A 6496-nucleotide genomic window follows, 5' to 3' on the forward strand; every position below is an offset into this window, starting at 1 on the left:
GTTCACTCTTCATTTAGGCGGTATAAAAGAATTATCTATACAATATGGCAAAGTGTAAGTTTAAACTATATCTACTATCTACACTAGAGAATCTGTAAAGGGGATATAAGAATGAAGGTGAGATGGGAGTTTGAATTAACTTGTATTAACAAATTAGTGAAGGAAGATCTCTACGTTACTAGGTGTCTAAACCATGCAGCAACCTTGATGCGATATATCTGAGATAACTAGCTTATGATTAAGGTGAGCACTTCTCAATGTGTCTAAAACGCCACACTTGTTTGCCTCTCGAGATGCAAATGACTAAACTTTGTTAAGTGAGGTATATCTAGAAGATTTCAATTAGAATACTTATAGAGCTTCTCTTTTAAGGGTGAAAACCTCTTGATGCCAAATAATCACACTTGTTCTCTTTTTGGAAGATAAGTGGTGGAGGTTATATCGCCAAGGTGGAGTTTGTTTCCAAACTCCTATTTACGTGCGCTAGCCATATCCTTGCTACCTGCCTTTTCGAGTAGATGACAATAAATACTGGAAGCAAAATGATGACTATAGCTTAGCTAATGCGATAAGAATTATAAGCTAAGCTTCTTATCAAGAACTTATCACAGACCTAAACTACAGATAACATATTGACAGGTGAATAGTAAATAAATGATGGATGGAAAAGGTATAACACACAATATATTAGAGAATGTAGTGTTGGAATTTCTATCCTAAAACTGGTAGTTTGTAGTTTAAATTACATTCTATTCAATAAAGTGGTTGTTGAGAACTTAGTAGTGAAAATTGAATACTGTAATTTTGAATCCAATAAACTAAGGTCCCGAGGCTATCTAGTGTAGACTTGAACTTTATGTAGAGACCTAAACGTGGATCAAGTTCGAGTATATAGCCCAAACGGTCTATAGTGTATGAATATGGTTAGGTGTCTTATTCTGGGAATACCTTGGATGTAGCCCGCTTTGTAGTTAGTACAAACGAAGTGATCCTAAATCTTTCATGTAGAGACATGGAAGTAGAGGCATCTTGTGTAAAGAGTTTACATAAGACTGGAACCATGAAATAGTCACTTTTAAGTTATAACATCGTTGAATATACAAAACTGACTATTTTGATTATGATGACCTAGGTAACTTAATCTTGAGCTAACTATGAAATTCTATTCACACGAAATTATCCTTAGATCTCTATAGGTGAGGGCAGCTCATCAGCGCTGGTCTAATAAGCCTTCCATTTCAAGGGTAAGACTAGATGGAGAGCTAGGGTTAGGGTGCAAGACATAATTCACTCTTACCCGCTTTAGGGGTTAATAGATAGGTTGTTCCTTTAAGGAATGAGTCTAAGTCTTGAGCAAGGGGACCCACTCTCTCATTGACCCGAGAGGAATTCGGTTTATAGGTTGTACCTTAAATCAATTGTTCAATAGTGGATCAGTGGGACTTAAGGAACACGATGTAATCTTGGGGGTAAAGCGGTATTTTGACCTAGCCGAGATTATGAACAACCTATGAAGGATGAACTTACTGATCATGGTTATATTAGATGGACAGAAATATATCTATAGTGAGGGGAGTGCAACTACGGAACTTTGGTGAAATGACCCGTTAGTTAACGAATGTTAATTAGCTCGGTCTAAAGGGTTCAAGCAATTAATCTCGGATTGTTGGAGCCCATGATCTATAGGTCCATTAGGTTCCCCTACTAGCTCATATGAAATTAACTAAGAACATCATGTTGGAAATAATTCGAATTGTTCGAATTAGGTAAATAGAGAGACACCGACGAGTATATTTGATATAGTTGTCGGTTATAGCTTTAAGATAGAGTTTTATGTTTAAATATGATTTAAATATTTGAAATATGAATACAAATTCATATTTGGAAGCTCAAAATTGATGGAAATGGTCAAAATTATAACAAGTCAAAATGTTGACTGTTGACTTTGAAAATTCAGGAGGTCGGAATTAGTCAAGACGCACAAAATGGTAACAAGTCAAAATGTTAACTTTAACTAAACTTTAACTAGAATGGTCAAATGACCATTTGCCCCTTGACTAGAGTTAGTGGAAAAATCCAACATTTTGTTGGATAATCTCACTAACTTTTAGTGAGCTAAGTGGAAGCTCATGGTGATGAACCAAGCCCACTAAGAGAAATTGGAATGGCGATTAATTCCACCAATTGTTAGTGGAATAATAGGTGTTGAGTTTTTATAAACAAATTACATGCATTTTTGCATGCAATTTGCTTATAAATAGACCATTTTTCAACCTTAAAAAGACTTTTGGTTTTTTTTGATAATTTTTGAAATACAAAATATTTTTCCTTTCATTCAAAATATCTCAACCCTAATTTTCAATATTCCTTCATTTAATAGGTCCCACCACCCGGTTCTAGGTCCAAAGAATAGCGGGTTAATACTAGTGGTGGTCTCGGTTCGAATTCGTGAGGAGATTACAAGGATTCGGGAAATCTTCAAAGGTATGACACTTCTAACCTTAATTTGTTTTAGTTTGGAAAATTTGCATGTTAACTTCTAAAATAATTTTGATGCAATTAGAGTAGAATTTTGATCTTTTTCTAGTGAACTACTAATCTAGTGCTTATCGTCAACTACCCGATAGGGCAAGTAGTAAGTTTGTTTTAACAAATACAAGTTGTTAATGAACGCTTCATTAATATCAAAAGTTACTTTATGCATATGTTCTATGAAATATGAGATAGATACAAAATTCCTTTTCATCTTATGATCAAGTAATACATTTTCAAGTAAAAGAAATCTATCTTAAAAAAACAATTTCAAGTCTCCTACTGCTTTGATCGAAACTAGCTCTCATGTTCTACCTTGAGAGTTTCTTGATGTCGTCAAGTTGTATCAAGGAACTACTTCCTGATAAAAGCAACAAATATGATTAGTGGCTTCTTAATCTAGTATCTAGGTAAACTTATGATTTTCCACTAAACAAGTTTTAACGAGTAAATCATATTTACCTTGCTTTACATTTTTAGCCCTCAGTTTAGAAAGGTATTTTGGATAGTTTTCTTTTCTAGTGCTCATCCTTGTTGCAATGATGACATTTACCTTTCTTTGGAACTTTCAATTTTTCTTTCTTTGTAGTGGTTTTATCTTTTACTTTTCCTTTTTTATCAATTGAGATACTCTTTTCCTTTAATATAGAAGGACCAAATTTATCCTTTGATAACGAACCTTTTACAAATTTCTAAGAAGTAGTAACATTTACTTCTCCCTTTTTTCCTTTTTTCCTGAACTGGAGAACTCTTTGGAAGAGATTTCATAATAAAACTAACTTGGCTTCTCTTATTGATGATAAAGCAATTCATCTCAACTGTATTAAAGTGGATCATGATGTCTATACATGTTCGTACACATAGGTGATCTTCCTTATTTTGAAGTTATATACTATCATGCCCCCACCTCGAAGTCGCTCGATGCAACAATGTTGAGGCGTGATCGCCTAAACATCCAACACGTTTCTCCCCATGAGATAACACGTTGAATAAACAACAATCTTCATTCTAAAACAATATCTTAATCTTCTCATCTAACTCTACATGTTATACAAGCTGACTGATGGATACTAACAAGATGATGCAACACAATTATGGCACAACAGGTGTTCAAGACTACAAGTCAAATGTTGGATGTCCTTCTTTACCTTGGGGGGGGGGGGGGGGGGGGAGGGAGGAGAAAACAAAACGTTTGAAGATTAGACCAAAAGGATCTAGTGAGTGGGGTTTTTCACCAGTACATTTAGTACAACAAATTCATATCATAACACATTACAAAGTTTCTTTTCACAAGTACTATGCGAAATAATTATATGTTTCAATTAAAATATAAGTTCAAATCAAATCATTTTGCTACATTAATTTAAATCTCCTTGAAAATCATTCATAGAACCATTTCCTTGCAAAATCATTTCATCATATCGCATAGGAAATGATTTTAGTATCACACATTTAAAATAACATAGTGCAAAATCACTTCGCATAGCAAATTCCTTCTTTTTGTGCCCTCCTCAACTCAATTGTCACACACTCTTATTGTCGAGTTGTGGGTGTATGGAGTAATCTCAATACATACAACAACTTTCACGAATTTTCTTATGCATGACGCATTTTTCAATACTAGAACACATAACAAACAAATGACATTTTATACCACATCACACAGAAAGTATAAGACATCTCATACCATATCACACAACAAGTATAAGGCATCCTATTCCAGATCACACAACACAAATAGGGCATCCTATCTTAAATCTCATAACAAGAATAAGGCCTTCGACACCAAATCACAAAGCAAGTATGAGGTATTTGATTGCATACGGTACCAAAAATAATGTTGGAACAACCATTTAAATTCATTTCCAAATTCGATTCATTTATAAGTGAAACCCATTTCAAGAATTTGAGAAACATAATATAAATCATTGAACTCGAGAATTTCAAAAAAGATATATAAATAATTCATAAGGAAAATTCATTTATTTCACAACACTTTAAAGAAAACCACTCATAATCAAGTAACCTCCTCCTCGAGCTTTTAGCAACCTCTTTGTCGAAATCCAATCTCGTATAGATTCCAAAATTCTTTGCAAATTCCTTCGATTTTCTAAGATAATACAATGTAGAAAATAAGCTTTTAATCTTATCATACTTTTCTTATTTATAGACTTTTTCGATGAAGCTTCGCACGCCGGAATGATTAGCTCCACCTAGCGGTGAGGATCATTCAATCTTAAAACGCCACGTGGTTCCTGCCACTCTTATCCTAAACTAAGTGGGTGACATAGTCAAATCAACTTGCGAATCTTATGATGTCAGTTACTTCATAGTGAAGGATGCTCACATCACCTTCTATTTCAACAACAAAGCTTTTTCCTTATCGTGTAGCTAGAACACCTTACACAGTTTGTTCCACAACACCCTCCAGTCGCCAACTCTCTTCACATGAAGCCTCAATGCAGCCAATTGCTATTTCGTGTGGTCTTATTGCGTAAGTTCATAACGTAATCAAGGTCTCACATATACATACTTAATGGCTTTGTGTATCAATTCGAAAGATGGTTGGCAAAACATAGCTTCCAATGATTCCATAATGATCCTTGTTGTTGTTAAGCCTTAGCTACTCATACCCCCAGGGAAAGCCTCATCCAAGACCTACAACTTCCTTTCTTGCTTGAGGACAATCCTGATATTCTGATGCCAGCCAAGGAAGTTAGTCCCAATTAGTTTATCCTTCTCAAAGATAGATTGCATTGACATGGTAGGTACCACATATTTAGTTTTTTCCATAATATTCTACAAGGAAGAAATATGCAATGTTGATATTAATAATTTTATAAGCACACTTCCACTAAAACTCATACCCTCATATGATCATTCATAATAAAGAATTTAATTTAGTGGGCTAAGATCCACATTTCACAAAATTTTAAATTAGCTTTTGTAGGATGCTGGAAATCAAGTTATTTAGGTAGACAACAAATTTATCAATTATATCATACATAAATGTTAGAATGTTTATGAGACAAAAAGATATCACATATCAATGCATGTTAAAAACAATCTCATCTTATACATTAAGCCCAAAACAGTTTTGATAGTCTAATTAAGTCTAACCATGTTCAAGTGTATGAGTATCACCATTACTCAATCTTACCTAACACAAGTGTAACCTATATCAAGTGATCCGAGCTTTGACAAGTCGTAACACATGGAAGGTATACGACTTATATCATAAAGAGGGTTATATATTATGTTTTAATGTTAAAACTAAGTATATGAAAATTATCCCATAATTACATGGCATAACAAAAATAAAAAATAGCATATAAAAAATGCATTTAACAAAGCACAATTATAATAAATACAAATTTGTTAGACATGATAAATTTCTGATCTCATCTAAACATGTCAACCGAAAGGTATATAGATTAGAAACCATTCAATCGGAGACATGCAATTTATATATCTCATATAAAATTCAAAATCAATAAACACAAAAAGAATTAACATCATGTATTAATCAATTAATTCGGTTTCATACATAACAAACTAATCAAATCGAAAACATATTTTAGCATCGATGATAAGAAACCCCTGGGCAATGGATCTAAAAACGATGTTAAACAATAAGACTCAAAGAACTCGGCTCTAATAGCCCTAAAAATCGATTTGATTTCAAACACTAAGACAGGCTAGATTCAAGTTACTTAGGTGATCTAAGAAACTAAGGATTGGACAAAGTAAGAAACTCCATCAACCCTCGATCTTCAAAGCACTCCACAAGTAAGATAGATCAAATCTCACTTGAATGCTCCAAATATTTGTGCATTCTATCACAAAGAACACACAAGAACAAAATTCTAAATAGTTTAGAATTTTCAAATATCATTTATCCCAATTCTTATTTTAAATGTGGAAATTACAACCTCATTTATACTAATTAAAATATTAAATGAAA

This window comes from Cucumis melo, chromosome 3 (assembly GCF_025177605.1).
Source record: "Cucumis melo cultivar AY chromosome 3, USDA_Cmelo_AY_1.0, whole genome shotgun sequence".
Taxonomy (NCBI): Eukaryota; Viridiplantae; Streptophyta; class Magnoliopsida; order Cucurbitales; family Cucurbitaceae; genus Cucumis; species Cucumis melo.